At 34.2% G+C, this 19546-nt stretch overlaps 1 long non-coding RNA gene across 1 annotated transcript; it reads left to right on the top strand.

The window, feature by feature from the left end:
• Positions 1-214: 214 nt before the first annotated feature.
• On the top strand, positions 215-5983 carry LOC118610664. Its single transcript, XR_004953878.1, has 3 exons — positions 215-260; positions 4072-4173; positions 5890-5983. It is a non-coding gene; the product is annotated as an uncharacterized LOC118610664 (long non-coding RNA).
• Positions 5984-19546: the final 13563 nt, after the last annotated feature.

Here is a 19546-nt window from a genome sequence, read left to right as displayed (position 1 = left end):
AAGACTTCAAAACCAAAAATGATAAGAAGTTTGTTTCAGGAAGGTTACAGTAGGCTTTTGAAGAATGGAAGTTTACAGAGCTTAATTCTCATTGGTTAGAACTAGCCAGTTACTTAGGTCATTGCTGGCTACCATGTGCTGAGTCATGGTGACAAGGAAATCAGGCTCAAACCTTCTTTACAGTTGAAGTGGGTATTTCAGGAAATGTGTATTTATGAGTTTTGCTAACCTGCGGGTGGGCTATTGGCTCAGAGGCAAAGGTAGGTCTTGGCCTCCATTTGATTTTTATTTCATAAGGACTATATTATTTTCCTCCAGTTTCTTTTTATCTCCAAATTGGAGTAATAAAGCATGGAGTAATTTAAGAATTAATTTCAATTTTGACATATTTCCATGTAGGATTGGAAAGTTCTTAATGTAAGGAAAAATCCTTGCTTTTATTCTCCTGAGCTCTTTGGTCTGAATTATGGTTCCTTTAGTAATGATATGACTCCCAAAGTATAATGTATTTTTTAAAACTATGCAATAAATTTAGACCTGGCAGAAAATTGCTTGGGTCTAGAAAGGCATCTCTATCAGGAGATATCGAGATTCCTGAAAAAAAGTTGCCATATTACTGTCTCTTTCTATATGTATAGACAAAAGTTATGCCCAGGGAATTCATGCTTGGCAAATGTTTTTAACACAATGCAGCTGATAATCTTAAACTCCCTTTTTTTCCATGGACCAGCCTCATTATCAGAACAGATGACTGTCCAAAAACTTCTATAGGATCTGAGATTGGGGCTGTCAGCAATGGGCTGGGAAATATTTCAAAGGGAAGAGGGGGAATCTGCTAGCATTTCTAATTCTACCTACCTAATCAAACATTTTTCTTGTTTTTCATTTTGTTGCCTGATTGTTCAAGCTAGGTTTAGTCAGTTAGTTCACCTGTATACAAAAGTGAGTTGATGGATCACAAACCATTCACAGGTACAATACCAAATTTTAATCTATGCATAAAATTTATATTTGTTTCCATTGAAGATATTATGCTATTATGTTAATGTCTATCAATTTGACTTTTTAACTGAATAATTTGTAAAATACATTATAGGGTAGATTATAATTTAAGAGGTAAGGTACATCCTCTTTTGGTGCACAGGTAGAAAAGAATAGCTACATCAAGAGTGAAATACTGCTCTCCAAACAGCAATAGTTATACAGGATGACTAGTGCAGTAATTGCAGATTGTTTTTTGTGCAGTAATTGTGGGTTATTTTTTATGTAACACATATTCTGTATTTTGCTGTTTTTAAGTACAGTTTGTCTCTTAACCCTTCCAAATTGGGAGAGAAAAAAAAGTTCTTCTATTTATTTCGATCTCCTTCTTTTAGAAATGAGCGAGAATGATACACAACTAGCAGGAATGATAAAGCAATTGCCTAGCCTCATTCATTGTTCTCTTGGTCAATCTAGGCAGATTACTAATTATAAAACCATGACAATGTTAGAAGAAAAAAAAAAGCTAGATATTTATTCCTGAAGTTGAAATAGTTAGCATATCTAAACCATCTGTATTGGTGGTAACTGTCAAACTTTGCATTGTAAAATTCAAAGCCAGAACTTGAATGGGATGTTAAATATGACAATTAGGTTTTCAAGCATTGTAAAAAGTAAAAAAGAAACTGAAAGCCCTAAGGCAAATATATTCCGCTGACATTTGAAACTCCTACAATAGATTTTATTTATTATGCTTTTTAAAAACTAAGAACTAGAAATACACATTCCATTTTGCAAGGTGAGATATATTCTCTCTATGACAATAAAAATGTAAAAATAAGGTATTTTATGTATTAAAATCCCAATGAATTTGAAATTTGCAAATGATCTCTTTCAGAGTATCTCAAGATAACAGTTTGAAAACCTCTGGTGACTGTATAATGATTCATATCCAGAAAGTGCTTGAAAATTGTTGAACACTGATGGTTTGTAATATAAGTTGAAATAAGTTGAAATAGTCCATACTGAAATGACCTCTGGTGAATTGGACTGGGGATGAAAAAACTGTTTTGCCAGGGATCATGTTAAGTGAATGCTAGCAAGCAGGGAGACAGGTGTTTCCTGTTCCCGACCACATGGCATAATCGTATAGATTAGCTGCAAGGAATCTAGCCAAAAGACTTTTTTTTAAAACCTAATTCAATTTACCACCACTCATGGAAATTGGTTTAGGTTTAAATTATATTCTAAATAATTTAAAACTCATAATTAAGATTTATACTCTTTATTCTTAATATAGCAATACCACACAATATCTCAGAATCATAAATGCTATCTCATTCAAACTCTCTACTAATATAGATATTCAATCAGTGCCCTGGAAGATAGGCCACCATTTTCTGCTTGAATACTTCCAATGTCAGTAAGGAAGAGAGAAAAAGTCACAATGGATGGAGATGCCAGATCCATTTTTAGACACCTCTAAGGCCGCAGTTTACTGATGATCATTCATATAATTATTATTCAAACTAGAGTTAAAATAAGTGCAGCACTTGCAAAATGGGAAAATATATTTGCACATCCTTTCTCTTTAAGTTGATTATATATTAATGGATTACCAACATTGCTTTTACATTCCCCCAAAAAATTTTGTTATGTCTAAAATAATATTAAGTTGGAGGGGATGTTTTCTGGGGTAATAATGACACTCAATGATTAAGTGTATATTTGTAGTTCTCATTCCTCTGAAACACAGTCATTCAAAACACCATGGGCAGTCGTGCACTGTAGGGCCCTTAAAAGATCTTCTAGGTGCTGTATCACTGCCCTGCCACACACTACAATAAATTATCTGATTAGTTTCAAGAGAATGACAGAATAAAAGAGGTAAACTTAGTTATGTGGCATCCTGTTAGGTTAGAGATGGGGTAGTTTGGGGTGCTGTAGAGGAGAGAATGACAGGTAATTCTTAAAATAGCTTATGTTAAGGGCTAAAGGCTGAGAGGAAGTGATAAGCCCTCAAAACAGCAGATTTTCCCCCATTCTCTTCCTATTAAAAACTAAAAAATTATTATAATGCTTTATTCTCTATGGAGCTGCGAAGACTCTAAGAAAAATGCATAGGTCTCATGCATATACCTATTCTACTAATGGGGCAGCACAGTCGAGGGGCTAAATTTATGGGTCAGAGGAAGAGCCCCATGAGTCAAATCCAAGCACCACTACTTAAGTCTCGTAATTTTGGACGATTTATTCAACTTCTCTGTGCCTCAATTTCTTCATCTATAAAGTAGAGATAATAATCTGTAACAGATAGAGTTGAGGTGGTAAGTCAATGAGTAAACCATGCAGAGTTTTCAACTGGTGAATATATTATTATTATTGTTGTTGTAAAAGTATTCTTCAATGTCATTAGAATTTTCTATGTGTTTGTTTTGTGTCCATTATTCCTGATTCTCGGCTCTGCTTTGTTTATAATCCTAGTTATAAAAACCTAAAAGACGGTGAGTACTTTGGGGAAGGAGTAGATTTCTTTCTCTCTCCTTCTCCTCCTTTTCCTTCTGCTCCCCCTCTTTTTTTGCTGAGTCCTCAGTTTTGTGGAACCTAACAGTTATATACTGAGGATCTTCCCACACAGGTAGTAATTTCCTGGGCTATAGGCTGAAAGCACAAAGACTGCACATGATGGCTAGGACTTCCTCTGCTCTGGACAGATATAAGCATAAGTTTGGCCAAAAGGCAAGGGGGTGGAAAAGGGAGAGATTCCTCAGAGCAGTGCTTCACTGGTGTCTTTCAAAAGGGAAAAAAAGATTATACCTCTAGGTTAAAAAGAAAGACTAAACCACAATTATGTAATTTTGAAAGATTCCTAAATCTATATTGGCATTATTTTTAAAACATTAAACTTCAAAGAAATAACCAAAGAATTTCCCCTGACCTCATACTACATATATCCCATTAAAAATTCAATTTGTAAAACATATTTCAAATGGTTATTCTCAGGAGAGTATGCCTCAGTAAAGACCAGACACATGGAATATTTCAATTGTGTGTGTCTCTCCTTAATTTTTTTTTCTTTTTCACATACAGGATAGGACTCTAGATGAATAAAGATATGATTATCTTTGGGCTGTGATCAAGCATGAGAAATTTCCACCCTGAGGAAAAATATTTGAAGATTGCAAACTAAATGTAAGTTCATGGGTAATACTATTTTTATATTATAAATATACTGTAATTCAAATATATTTTCTATAGAAAATATCTGTGAATTCCTAAATTATGCATTCTCTGATAATATACAGATTGGTGATCTTAATCAAAATTTTAGTATGGCAAAGACAATAGATATTTTCTAGTCGTATGCTCCCATTCTGCAGATAAGTAAACAAGGACTTAAATTATTTTGGGGAGATAATGCATTCTAACTTTGTGATAGAAAATAGCTTCTGCTTGATTATCAAATCTAGCCAATTACTAATGCCTGTGTGCAAATTTCTTTTGAGAAAGAGTGAGAGGTTAAGTTCAGAGTCAATTGGAAAGGATACTATAATCAATGAGCACCTGCCCCAGACTCAGGGTCAGGTACAAGAAAACAAGAATGTCCTGTAGCTGCTAATGGTAGGTGTTAACTGGGAAGAGCAGTTTTTACAGTCAATAAATCCAGCAATGAATCATTGTGCTACTCTTTCTTTTTGAGTAAATGTAGACTTGTTTATTAATATTTATGCACCTCAATTTCCTCATTGATCAAGTGGAAATAACTTATTTATTGGGAAAATACTAATTTATTCAACCAGAGCTTGCTCTACAGTCCTAGACTTACTTTTCGGAAGCAATGATGATTTGTTTGATATTGGCTGATCTCTCTCCCAAGCTGGATTTGGTAGCTCCTAACTGTGATAGTGCAAAAGACATTCAATGGAAGCTGTGAAAAATTTGATATGATCAAGCATACCAAGAAGACTGTAAAACAAAAGTCACATGGAAGGAGAACCCAAGGAACATCATTATACATAAATGTAAATATGACATGTAAGAAATCTGAAGAGCCATATCATAAAAGTCAACTCTGTGGAGATCCCCCCAAGAGCAGATTGGGGAAAGTGTGGTCATATCAACACAATCAGAGAACAGGACAACTGTATCTTGTGCTAGAAAAATAATACTTTCATAAGACCAGCAAAATCATGTCTCTAAGTGAGCAAATCTTAGGAGATTCTAGGTAAGCTAGGAACAGGATAACAAGCATTACCATGGGAGCTTTAATCATGTGAAACAGAATGGTGGTGTTAGGTAGTTAGGTGGGCATGAGCAACAGAAGCAAAGGCCCAGCTCTGTAATTATAGAAACCTCCATTGAAAACCTTCCTTAAGGACCTCCCAGAAATACCACCCCCTTTAGGGTTATAAATTACCCCAAATCCTAGAGCACAAAGGCCATAAAAGCTGCTGGCTTAACCAGCCACAAATATATGTGCAGAAAGTACTACCCCAATCTGCCTATAACCTGAGTCGCATTATACCATCATTATATGTCTATGCCCAGAAGTTCAGAAATCTAATTATAACAAACTGAATTCTGGGTAAACACATGTGCAGTAGGCAAAGTGTTATATAGCAGCCAACTGTCAGTCAAGGTGACCTCACACAGGGATCATCTAGGACCTCACATCATAACACAAATATAAACAGACCTTCCTACTTTTACATTGTTACAGCCCTTTTTGCTGAAAACCCACTCCTTCCTTGGAATGTTCTCTGTCTTTTATGTTTTATCTTTTCACTTCCCAAATTCTACAGGGCTGCAGCCTTCCTTAGCATGGCCCATCACCTTCTAAAATGTACTTTCAATAAATCTTACTTTCTCTAAATCTTGCTGACCTGTAATTCGTTACTGTGTCCACAGGGAAGAACTGAGGACTCCATCATGCCGCGGCAGCTATGACAGATTTCACATCACCCCAGTGGTAACAGTAGCATCAAAATGGAAACTTCTTTCCTTGTAAAGCTATTGGTAAGAAGTTGAAAATACATATCAACAGGTTTATAGAAAGAATATGGAATTTTCTGCTTCTATGGATCATACATATGAGAAAATCTGCAAAACTAAAGAAAGTCTTTCAAAATACTATGAATAAGGATGAGTATCATCTTTATGGGCATCTTCGATAATATTGATAACATCAAAAATTTTGGATTTTCAATATTGAAAATTGTTTCAGTGGTCAATTTATACTTGGTCATGTTTTCCTGTTTCTAAACTGTGGTGTAAAATCTACATTGTCAAAAATAGCTGTTTTGAGAATTGTAAAGTTGGAGAATACATAAAATGACCAAAAGCAAAGGAAATATATGTGATTGAGAGAGAGGAGGAATCTTTTTCTCTCGACTTGGGAAGAAAGTAAAGTGAGGACAGGTCATAATAATGTTACTAGACATGCTCAAGGCCAAAAAGTTCCACAAGAAAGACAACTTTTTACAGCTGAAGAGAACATTTATAATGTTACTTCCTATTTTAAACACTTTGTTGAAAATCATTTGTTCATATTTGACTTGGTAGGTGAAATTGATACTATTATATGTCACATGACATTTTTTATTCTAAAGTACATAAACATTTAAAATTAATAATAATACTTATTAAGTATCTACAATGTGCCAGGCACTGATCATTTTTTCAACGGTTTTTTATTATTAGGAAAAATGTATTTAGGGTACCTGAGAAGTAACTTTTCATTGAAAGGTAGCTATTATTTTTCCCACAACCACACTGTTAGGAATGAATAGAATATGAACTGGAACTAAGCCTGTGCTCTTTTTTCTGCTTTGCTATGTTTGAATTTCTCAAAGCCAGTTGCAATATCTTAATATTCTGCTGATAGATATCACGTTGACCTTTTTCATTTTATTGCCATCCCTGATTCTAATTCATTTTTCTCACTTTACTATATGATTGCAGCTCCCCCCCAATAATTAAGTTTTTATTTTTTATTTTATAATAAAACCCACATTTATAGATATTATTGTGTTCAGTAAATTTACTGAATTATGGGAGTAGGAAACACATACACACCTGGAAATAACCTATTGTCTTATTTTGAATGTTAGCCATTAGCTAATAAAACTTGTATCATATCACTTTTGTTTTATTATATCATATCATATCATATCATATCATTTAATACTTATATTAAAAATATTAAAAGGTGCCATTAGTTTTGAAGTTCCCATTAAATGTGGTTTAAATATACTATCAGTGGCAATGTATTTGTAAATGAATAAACAAGAACCAGTCATTATCTAGTGACTAGAAGATCTAGTTAGTGTATATACAATTGGACAGAATGGACTTTCTGAAAAGAGAGGATATTTAAACAGAAAAGATTTTAATTTTGTACTATATTCCCATAGTTTTATACTGTCAAGTCTTAACATGCTAACTTGCTTCAAACTGAAAGAGCAAATATCATTTTAGCAGGGAAGAAATTAGATATTCTTGAGGAAGATAGCACATAAGTTCCTCTGTGCTATTTCCATTGAAGGGAATATTGTCTTGTCTGAGGGTCTGATATGGCTCTTTAAATATTTGAAAACTAAACCATATACATGCCATACTATTAACATAAACCATTTTTAAAAAATAATATGTGAAAATTTTTTCTTTCTTTGTTATTGTTTGAATATGTTTTGCTATGAATAAGCTCTTTTTTGATACAGTAGATTTAAAAGTTAGTATGAACTGAAAGAAAAAAGATAAAAATATAGTGTCTTCTTCACATATATGAAAGGAAACTAGACACAAAGTCATATTCTTTTATTGTATATGGCATATGTTCATAATTTAGTTTGATAATATTCATTTTGATTTAAAATCTGAAATTAACATGACCTTTTAAAAATTGAAAATATAAAAAATATATAGAGAAGAAATTAATCATCCTAATTTCAATACTCCAAAATAATCATTGTTAAGATTTTTTTATTTTTCATCAATGGAACTGTACTGCGTATGCATATTTTCACATTATATCATTAGCATTATATCATAAGCATTATCCCATCTACTAAAAATTCTTTGAAAATATTTTATTCACTCGATATCTGTAACAAATGAATTTTAGTCTTTCTATTTGTTAGACAAAGTTGAGTTCTAGATTTTTTTTGTATGCTAGCATAAATCTATTTGAATGAATGTCTCTGTACATAAAATTATATATACATATATTGTTAATAACTTAGAATAAATTCCTAGAAGCAAAATCACAGAATCTAAAGTTATGATCATTTCTAAGGCTTTTGATACATATAGTTTTTGTGTGGTTGACTATTCTAATGCAGATTTATTATATTTTCTTCTAGGCTGTTTTCATAATTATTTTTATACCTAAATCATGAACAAATCTAGATTTTGTTATTATTGTTTTGTTGTTATTTTTGTAGAAGGTGAGACTCTTTACCTTGTATTTTTCTAAATTATCAGATAATTTATTTCTAAAATTTGCTCTTTAAGCAAAATATTATAGTCATCAAATATTGTGCTTTTGAATAGTCATTAGTCTCTATGTATATTTTTCTAATATCTAATATCCAAAAACAACTCTTGTACAAATAATTTTCTCAGCTCGTTAGAAGAAACAATGGGACAAGTTTCTGTAAAATCGGTTCAGAGATGCCAAGGCCTAGTACAAAATGTGATAGATATTTGTGGAAGTTTAAAAAATATATATTTGTTAAACTTTTAAATGCTATATAAAACTTATGAATTGAAAACTCTCCTAGGATGTTTTATAGATCACCATTAATTTTTTTATTAAAAAAGTAGAGGACAACAATTATTAAAGTATTTAGATCTAAAGGATCACAAGTTGAGTGTGGTCTTGATTCAATGGAAGCATAGAATCACTTTTATTTTTGTTACTGACCTGTCTTCTGTTCTCCTGTTTTCTAGTATCAACTGTCACTCATGAAACACATGATACCCTGATCAGACATTCAAGAAAATTATATTTGGTGGCCTTCTTGTCCGTGAAAATGCAAAAGTTGTTGAAAAACTACATAATCTATGTAATCATGATTATATTATAGCAAAACCACAAGAGAGATCTGGGTTATAGTTTCTTGATTTTCCAAAAGACAATTTCTTTTATAGTCTTGCTGTTTAATAAATTAAGTCACCTTATTCTTAAATGCTATATTCTCAACAGAATACTTAAGCCATGTAAATTCTTGAAGGTTAATTATAGTGGTAGGGGAAATTATGCCTTGGAATAAACTTTTAATAAATTCTTACAGGCAAAATTTGGCTAGTTTACTTTAGATCCATTTCTGAAAGCATGAACATTTTTAGGTGTACAATCCCAGATAATTTTATGATACACATCATCTCTGAGAGTTTAGAGTTTATGCTAATTTTTACTGCAGTCATATAAATTCTTATTGTTATTAGAATTGACAGGGCACTTTAATGGTCTGAGCCAAACCAACTATATCTTTAAAACAACAATAACAATGATACTCTTTGTCTGCTTGGTGAAGGGTGAATTAATTGCTCACAGAAAAATATTAAGAGACTCTACCCCAATTCTGTCACTAGTCATTACGAGGCTTTTATTCAATAATGCTCTTTTAGTGTGACTGAATTGGAAGTTAGAGTAATGGCTATAAGTAGTTGAGGTACTACTATTTGTTAAACCTTTTACAATTAAAGTTAACAAAAACTGCATGTTCCACATTAGGAACCCATTTCTCATATTAGAAAAACATGGATAAAACAATTAAGCAATCTGCCCTAAATCACAAAGCTTATAAGTAATAGAATCAAGATTTCAAACCCAGATTTGAATGACTCAAAACTCCTGCTCTTTCTCACGATGATACAGCATTTTTACTTGATGAAAAGGATTTTAGCAACATGGAATCAGAAGTTAGTTCAGTAATACCTATGTGGCATCAGTGCTTGATATGACAAGTATCATATTTTCTATGTAAAGTTAATTCATTGCAACAGCTGGAAAGTCACATCATATTTCTGTGAAACTAAACCTAAAGTGCCAACCAATTCTTGCATTTGTGTCAGTTATAATGGAACCACAGAGCAGGGTGAGCCAGAGGGCTTACATCCTTACTCTCTGCCTATATAATAATGCAATTTAAAGGATATTGGTCCCAAATTTGTCTCTACACAAAATGATCTGTGTGTAACTATAGCTCTGTGTTTCCTCTCTCAACTGTTCGTAGGAAGAATTTTTCTTTTACTTTTGGTTATATACCTCTTGTTTCGTATTGTTAAATTCCTATGGTATAGTAATACAGAAAAGAACTTGTATAAAGATAGAGACTTTATCTTAGAGCCATATTTAATCTGTGGAGTTGCCTTATTATGGGTGATGGCTTGTAGCAATCAAAAATGGTCAAAATGAGATTGCCATTATACTCCCAATTTAAAGATAAAACTTTAGATAAAAAATACACATAACATGGTTTAGTAGTGTAGTCAGAGCTTAGTATTCTCAGTCTAGGCTAAAGTGCCTTAAAAGAATCTTAATTGTCTACTTTCTTTATTTTTTACTTTTAAATAGTTCTGTTACCATTGGAATGATCAGAGTTCTGGTGACATACACACCTCTAGGTACCGAAGAAATGAATTTCAACTAAGTGTGTATGAGAAATATTCATTTATTAAAAGCACATTATGAGGTAAAAGATGGGTCAAGCCTGAAATGAGCTAACCACGTGGAAATAAGGATATATCCCTAGGGTGGGGAGTTGAGGTGGTACAGGTTATATAGCCAGGGAAGATGAAGAGCTGTAACCCCAGGGAGGGAGAGGTCTGCATTATATTAGGGGGCCGTGATGGGGTGGTTTCAAAGGCATTCCTAGGTGATTGGCAAACGAAGTCATTTTGATTGACACCTGCCTGCTATATAACTTTGCCTAGTGCACATGTGATTACCCAGAATTCAGTCTGTTACAATTAGATTCATGAACTTCCAGATGTAAACATAGCATTATAATGACCTTCTGCACAGGCGTCTATAGCCGGATTAGGCGAGCTAAAACTATGACCCTCCTGTCCTTTGTCTTTGGGGATGCAAGAGGGATTCTCTAACTACCAAAGGGGTGTTCTTTGGGCGGTCTCTAGGTAGGCCCCTATTCCTTTGTTCTCGCTGTCACTCATGTCTGACTAACTACCTCACAGTTCTACATTTTTCATTTTATTAAAAAATAAACATAAACAATGGATATTTATTATAAACGAACAAAAAATTACAATGTGTAATGTGTAAAATTCTCCCTTTCTCCCCAGCCCAAGTGGTATCTCACAGTATATACTATTTTTAATTTGTTCATATAATGTACCAAGACAAATTCAAAGTTCTAATTTACCTCTATTTTCTTTAACAGCATAATAACACTTCATAGTGTTCAAGTAAAATTTTTTTAAATAGGTATTGTGTTATGAATAATCTCTATGTTGGTCAGAACTTGCTTAAGTTAGACAGAAATCAATTTGTAATAGCTCAATCAATAACAAGTAATGTATTAGACATACATTGTAGCAGCACAGAGAACTGAAGAGAAAGCGAAATACCCAAACCTCAGAAAAGACAACTGTAAAGTCAGACCAGTTCAAACCACAAAACAAATGCTTGTGAGATTTGTCTACCACTGGTTTCCATTTCTCTCTATGAGTCATCTTCATTATCTTTAACCATAAATGGACTTCTCTACAAGGTGGGGAAAATAGTCAACAATAGCTCTGTGCTCAAAAAACTCCCAACCCTGATGCTAAAGAGAAAAAGGATTACCTCTATTATTTAAAAAGTTTTCTGAAAAGATTCTGCCTTCAAAAGGGCCAGATTGGGGCACTTGCCAACACTTGCACCATATGGGGACTGGGGAACAAAATGTCATTCTTGACCCAGCTGGGGTCCCTGCTATGTCCTTAATGCCTTGCAATAGTCAATCCTTGACAAATATTTATGGAATAAGTATCCCAAAGACAATTTTGTTAAAAGATAAATATTTTTAAAAGTCCAAATATTTAATAAACATGTTATCTCTGTAATCTGTAATTATTACTGTAATTTTACTGTATGTAAATCTTCACCGTATTTATAATATTTTAAAATGTAATTCTGACAAGATTGTTTATATAAAAATCATAAAATCCACCATTTAATCCATCTGTTATTTGAGGTTAACTTAAAGACTGGTGATCTGCACACCTAATTTATTGAGAGTATGACAAAATCAGTATTTGATTGGTTTGAAGCATTAGTTTTTTTTTTAATTACAGTTTAAAATCTTTAAGCCATCTTCTTTTTCCTACCAGAAATACTCAATGAATACATACTAACTTTGAGGCCCTGGTACAGGTGTTGGAAATATAGCTGTTTATAAGACAAATCCCTATAATTATTAATCTTATATTCTAATTAAGGGAGTCAATAAATATGCAAATCAATATCAGGTATTAAAAAGAGCTATTAAGAAAACAGATATTAGAGTAAGGCAAGAATGCGATGGCATACAAGGAGCTGATATTTTAGATAGGATAGTCAGGACAGCTAGTTCTCTTCGAGTGTTGTTCGAAGAAGACCTAAATAAGGGAGAGAGTCATGCAGTTTTTTTATGCATTTGAGATTATGGGTATAAGGATTCTAAGAGAAAAAAATGCAGCACTCAGAAAACGTATCTATTGAAAAATACAAGATATCTACAGAGAACTGCAGGGTAGCTCTAGAGCCTTGGGGAATGTAAGAATGGTGGGAGATAGGGCTGGATCATGTAAGTCTCTATAAACTATGTAAGAAGCAAAACAACCTGATTTTTGTTTTAAATCATCTTTATGGCGGCCAGTATCTATTGTGTGCTGTTGTGTTGGGAGGGTAGTTCTTCAAAAGTAAACTGAAGGAACTTTAACAATTGTAATTAGTATATTAATTTTTGTCTGTCCTCCATTGTGCTAGCAACTTTTATTTGGTAACTTCAAATAAAATAAATGTTCTGCAAGAAATTTAAATTTCAGACAATTAACTCAATTTATATTTTAGATGGGGGAGTCAATTAGTGTTGGGAATTAAATGATAAAGAAGTGTGGATGAAAAAATAGTTCTAGGAAAAGTAACCTCATAGGATGATGAGATCATAAATTCCTAACTGGGCAGGTTAGGGTGGATAGTTAGCCCAGGCATATAATTTTGATAGTTCATCTTTTCCTTCAGCAAGTCCTGCCCATTGTTTTTGTGAATCAAAGTTAACATACCTTTGAAATAAATACATTCACCCCCAAGAGAACACATAATCTTGTTAAGTATGCTGTTATCCAATCCTGGTCTTGCTTTTTCCCATCCTCCTGTAATCTTCCTTACATTCCCTTCTTAATCTCAAATGCATAAAAAAACTGCAAAACTGTGTTGTCATCCCTTTCCCCTGCCCCGCTCCCCACCCCCTCACCCACACCCACGCCCACACTCTCAGAGCATTTGAGATCTTGTTTCCTGGCAACTGATCCATAAGAATTCTCTACTGGTTTGGACATTTTAAAGTTGACAGAAGACACTTAAGAAACTGCTAGTTAAATGGGGGAGATAGACAAATAAACAAAGTGGAATGCTATGATATGACAGAAAGAGCACCGAAACCAGTCCTTAAAAAGTGGGAAGGTCTAACAAGGCTTAATGAAATATATCACTTTTAAGTTAAAAACCAATAGAAAAAAGAGCATGTGCAAAGACTGGAGGCAAGAGAGTGTGTAGTAAATTCAGGAAACATTCGAGGAAGTCAGTAAGCCTGGGACAATGGGCAGGGAGGTTTGTTTTGGTTTGTATTTGTTTATTTTGTTTATTGAGATTTGGACTAGGAGGCAGAGTTAGTGAGGTTGATGGAGATAAGGAGCAAAGATAAGTATAGATCAATGAAGAAAGAATTACAGTTGATACCTGATCAACTTCCACATCTGAGTTCTGGGGGCAGGGGGGAGGGGAGAGGGGGACACCATTACTCTCAGTGCCTTCCAGCAAAAGTGCATTCAGTCTATCCTGAGGGAGGGTGAACACATAAGAAGATGGTGAGGCATATCAATGTTATCTGAAATTATATAAACTTCTGATCCCACCAGGAACAAATTCACAACTGCAGTTAACACAAGTGAAGGCTTAAACTCGTATTGTAAAACAAACAGATAGCATTATCTAATTTATAAGGAAGCATTTGGATGAACTTTGGTCTTTCATAATTTTTTTATATCTTACTTGTTTTCTAATTATTAAATAAAAACATTTTTTAAAGAAGTACCTTGTAGTTTCACTAAGAATTTTGGATATAATCTTGGGGGCAATATAAAGCCTTGAGTGGCTTTAAACAAGTAAATGACTCAGATTTGTGTTTTAGAGACTACTTTGCTATCTTTGTCATTGCAGTATTGAGAATCATTCAGAGAAATTCAAGACTGGACGTAAAAAGAAAAGGGTAAAGGCTGAATATAGGCTCCTTAATGAATCTTATACATATTGTAACACAAATGATAATAAATATGTAAAGAAATGTGTACACTGAAGGTATATTTAATAACTGAAAAAAAAAAAGAATGGTTGGGAGTAGAGTTAAGAGGATTTGGGAACAACACTCAATTTCTGGCATTGATTTAGATTCCACCAATTTAGATTCTGAAATTTTGACTTTTGATAGCTTAAATTGACTTTTGATAGGCTTTTGAAAATATTTCTCAATGCAAATTAATGGTACTAACAAAATGGGCAAAGTTTAAAAAACAGAAGTGCTACTTATATGCAAACAACTATAATAAGTATGTTTTAATAATAAACCCAATCAAAGAATCCATTAACGTAGTTTTTAAATATTGCTTATTGAGATTAATACAATTACATTAATTTAAATAGTTAATGCATTCATATCTGCTTTCTATATTTTTCTGGGTCAGTGAGATTTTCTATGTTTTATTATATTCTCATTCATAAAAAATATACGTGCAGATACTATTATAATAAATATTGATTACTGTGGTGGGTAGATTTAGTATTTCATCTCTCAGTAGAAATTGGTTAATGAGCAACAAGCAATTACCATTAGCTATTCAGTTCTTAGGTGAGATAGCATTGCTTAAGGCAGCTGTCTCCAATCTTTTTTGGCACCAGGGACCAGTGCTCCTATGAGAATCTAATGCCTGATAATTTGAGGTGGAGCTGAGCCAGTGATGCTAGCACTGGGGAGCAGCTGCAAATACAGATGAAGCTTTGCTGACTCACCAGCTGCTCACTTCCTGTTGTGTGGCCTGTTCCTACAGGCCAAGGACTGGTACTGTTCCATAGCCCGGGGGTTGGGGACCCCTGGTTTAGGGCATCCATCCATAACTGCTTTATTGGTTTTGTATATACACATGAATGTATAGTAAAAAGACTGATTATTTTGTTGTTGAATTTTCATAATGAGTCATGATGTACCTTATCTTATGTACAATTAATTGGATGGATGCCCTGGTGTTGTTGTAAGAATTGCATAAATTAATATATTTTTAATGAAAAGGCATTGAAATTGTAAACTTCTAATAAAATACTACATTATTGTGATTGTTCAAATGGCAGTTTTTACTTTTTATTGTTATTTCAGACAGTCAGATATGCTAGTTTCTTTCTATGTCATTTGCCCTTGACAAGCAAATGTTTGAAATTTTAAAGATTTATAAGACAAAGTTAGTCTTTCAAACGCCTATCATTAAATAGTTCTCTAAAGGAATAACATCCAGAGGAAAACGAATGTAACAAAATTTGCATTAAAAGAAATTAAAGACAATATTCTCTCTATGATTTTACCTTGATGAATACATGTGCGGAGCATGAGTGTTTAATCACATTTAACTTACTTAAATTACATCTGCATAAATATTTAATAAAGTTCTCTTTTTAAGGAAAATGTAGAGGCTTAAACAATATCTTAACAATTCATTGATATTGTTCATTTATCTTATGCAAATTTTAGAACCATTTACAACAATAATTTCAGATTCTTTTAGACATCATATTCTAATTTCCGTGAGTTGAAACACTTTTAAGAATACAATGTGTTTAATTTGTGAAATTTTTGAAAACCTACATTTGTTTTTGTGAGACACATCATTGCTTTGACATCAGTGACCTAACCACATATACTATTTTTTTTTTAAATTTTTAAGTACACTCAGTAGTATATTTTATGATCTACAGAGTCCTAGCTACTTCCAGGAAACACTTCTAGTATTTCCTTTATTATAGTAATATAAATGCTATTATTTACAGGGAGAAAAAAAGATAAATAATTCTAAGGACAGAGTAGCCATTATCAAACAATTCTTAATTTATATAGCTTCTTATACTGTTATGAAAATAAAGTAGAAACACCTTGTGTACTTTTAAAATGAAGAAACTAAGTAGCAAATTAAATTTTCTATTTATAGGATCTTCATGAAATAATATAGCAATAAAACAATATATAATATATTCTTACATCTTGCAAGATATATGAGACAGACAAGGTACTGGGTTTCTTCAGAAGAATTAGGTTGTTTTGATGATTGAAAGTATTCTATTTTCCTTTGCAACAATTTACAGCTCATTACAATTCTTGGTGAATCTGTTTTTCCCAATGCTCCCACCAAATTTGTTGCAGTCATTTTTCCCTCTTTTATTCCTCTCACACTCTATCCATTCCGTAAGCAAATATTATTGGTTTTACTTTGAAAATATATCGAGACTATGGCTACTTCTCATCACCTCCACAGCTATCACTTTGATCCAAACCACCATCAACTCTAGCCCAAATTACTGCAACATTATTGCAACTATTCCTGCCACACTTGCCCTTAAAGTCTATTCAGAGCCCAGCAGCCAGAGTGATTTTCTTACAACTTAACTTTTGCATTTAAACCTCCCAATGGCTTCCCATTTCCCAGAGTAAAACGCAAAGTCCCTATAACAACCTTTAAGTTCCTAAATGTTCCATCCAACCTATACTCATTCTGCCCTCATTTGCTGCAACTCTCCCCCTTATTCAACTTTAGCAGTTTTTCTCTTTTACAGATTTTTAAGCAAAGTAGTTGGTTACATTCTTGCCTCAAGCCCTTTGCATTTGCTCTTACCTCAGTAGAGAGCACTCTTTCTCAACATATCCATATTACTTACTCCCTCTTAAAACATTTTTGCAAACTTACCTTCTCACATCTCAGTCCCAAGTCAGCTGGGGTTCTGGCGGAAGAGTTGCTAGCATAATTTAAGAGATAATTAAGGACTATTTACAAAGACAGGGGAGGTTTTTAAGGAAACTACAAAGGGGTAGTGAAGCACTCAAAGGTTAGCAACAGCTGGAAGCCATTACCATTCCTAGAGTAAAAGCACCAGGGAGAAAAGCTGTTGTTACCTGAAAATAATGAAAGCTGTAATACTGAGAAGAAAGTTACCTGACAGGAGCTTGTGGCTATAGATAGAGAAACAAAGGTACTATAATTCATCAGGGAGAGAGTAAGGAGAATAAGTACCCTGATCTCTCTCTCTCTTTTTTCAACCTATGATTGACTGCTGGGGCCTCAACATTGACTATACTCACACAAGAGGCCAAAGTGAGAGGGAGTGTGGGAAATTACACTCTGTAGAGGAAAGCCTTGGAAAGCAGAGGGTGGGGGCAGAGAAAGTCAGGGAATAGATCTGATGGGTAAAATGGAAAATAATCACAACCATCCAGCTCTTTCCCACTTGCAGAATCCACTATTTTAAAAAAAAATAATAGGGGGTAGCTCCATAATGTAGTGGTTAGCACATCAGCTTTATACGCAGGAAGTCCTGGGTTTGCACCCCAGGTGGAGCCACGGATGGTTCTCCAGGTTCTCCAGGAGCCAGACCGCCTCCTCCCTCCACCCCTCCCAACCCCACCAAACCCTGCATGCATGGGGGCAGGGAACGACATGCTGTGAGCATGTGGGAGGAGATGCGCCGCCTGCAGAGATCCAACTGCAACATCCATAGGTCAGGAGTGGAAGTGTGTGTGTGGGGGGGGGGCGCATAATTAAAGAGGGGGGAAAAATATCTGTACTTAGATAACATTTTACGTTACACAAAACAGCATTTTGAAGGTTAATTACTATTAACAAATATAAGTAGAAGTAATTGGCTGGCACCTGAAAAAGACAGCAGTACATACATATGTTCACTGCCTTACCTCAAGGATATGTCAGTTGTTCTCTCTGTTATAGTCCAGAGAAGCCATGATCATCTTTCTGGTCCATTACAAGGACATCACACCAAACTATTACAATGTATCTGATGTGCTTGCTTATTTCTATATGTCATATCCAGCAAACAAAACTCCTCCAGCTTCCCAGGTGCACACCAACCACTTCTATTTATTTACTTTTATTGATAGGAATTGAAAAGAAAGTGATGTCTCTTTCAATAGCTGTATATCAAGGACTGATTTTCTGCAATAATATCAAGAAGAGAAGCTGGGATTAGCTCCAGCTACTGATAATCCTTAAGAATATTTACTCATTATTCAAGACTCATTTGGTTTTGTAATGGCTAAAGAGACAAGTTAAACAGATGTGAGAAGAATTACAAACCTTGTATTTGTTGAGACATTAATGATAGTGCTAATCTCTGTAATTCTTTTCTAGATGCAGTGTTGCCTTGAATGTGCTATTTTGGATGGAGAGCAGCATTTGTAGGGGCTTCCACTAGAATTCTTCTAACATAATAGCCCTTACTCCATGGTCAGGTAATCAATGCGGGGAGTTTTGCCAGTTACTAAATATGCACATTTTTACTGTGCATGCTTGGGTTGGGTAAATAACTACAAGATGGGTCTTTGGTTTCACAGCAAGACAGACTCAGACCAAGACTCCACTTATCATTATACTTCAATAAGCTTTCATTCTAATCTGTGAGTATTATTGGCATTTTGGATTTCAGTGAACAGCCTCTGTGTAGATCTAATAATCTTACTGTTATTATTGGGTGCAGTCTAAGTTTGTTGTTACCCCAGTGGTACTGGGGCCCTCAATCCTTTCTGCAGACACAGTAAAGAATTACAGATCAGCAAAGTTTAGGAAAAATAAGATTTATTGAAGTATGTTTCGAGAGAGAAATGGGCTACACCAGAGAGATGGGGACATGCCTTATATTTGGGCCATGATGGGTGGTTACAAGGGTGGTGCTAGCTGATTGATGTGTGAGGTCATTTTGATTGATAGTTGGCTATTATATAACCTATCATTAACTGCGCATGTACCTTCCCAGATTTCAGTCTGTTGTAATTAGATTCATGAACTTCCGGGCATATGCATGACATTATAGTGATGATATAATGAGGCTGAGGTGAAAAGACCAGAGTACTCCTTACTGTGCAAGTGCTTGTTGCTGGCCTAAATTGGTCACTATGCTATGGTCCTTTATTTCCTTGAACTCCAGGATGTAGGGGTATTGTTATCTGAAAAATGAATTTTTTTCTGGGAGGTCCTAGGGGTGGCCTTTTGGATTGGGCCATCAGTGTTACATTCCTGTGGTTACAGATCTGGG

The sequence above is a fragment of the Rousettus aegyptiacus genome, unplaced genomic scaffold (genome assembly GCF_014176215.1).
Source record: "Rousettus aegyptiacus isolate mRouAeg1 unplaced genomic scaffold, mRouAeg1.p scaffold_m13_p_13, whole genome shotgun sequence".
NCBI lineage: Eukaryota > Metazoa > Chordata > Mammalia > Chiroptera > Pteropodidae > Rousettus > Rousettus aegyptiacus.
Note: the sequence above shows the minus strand (reverse complement) of the source record. Positions and strands in the feature narration are given on the sequence as shown.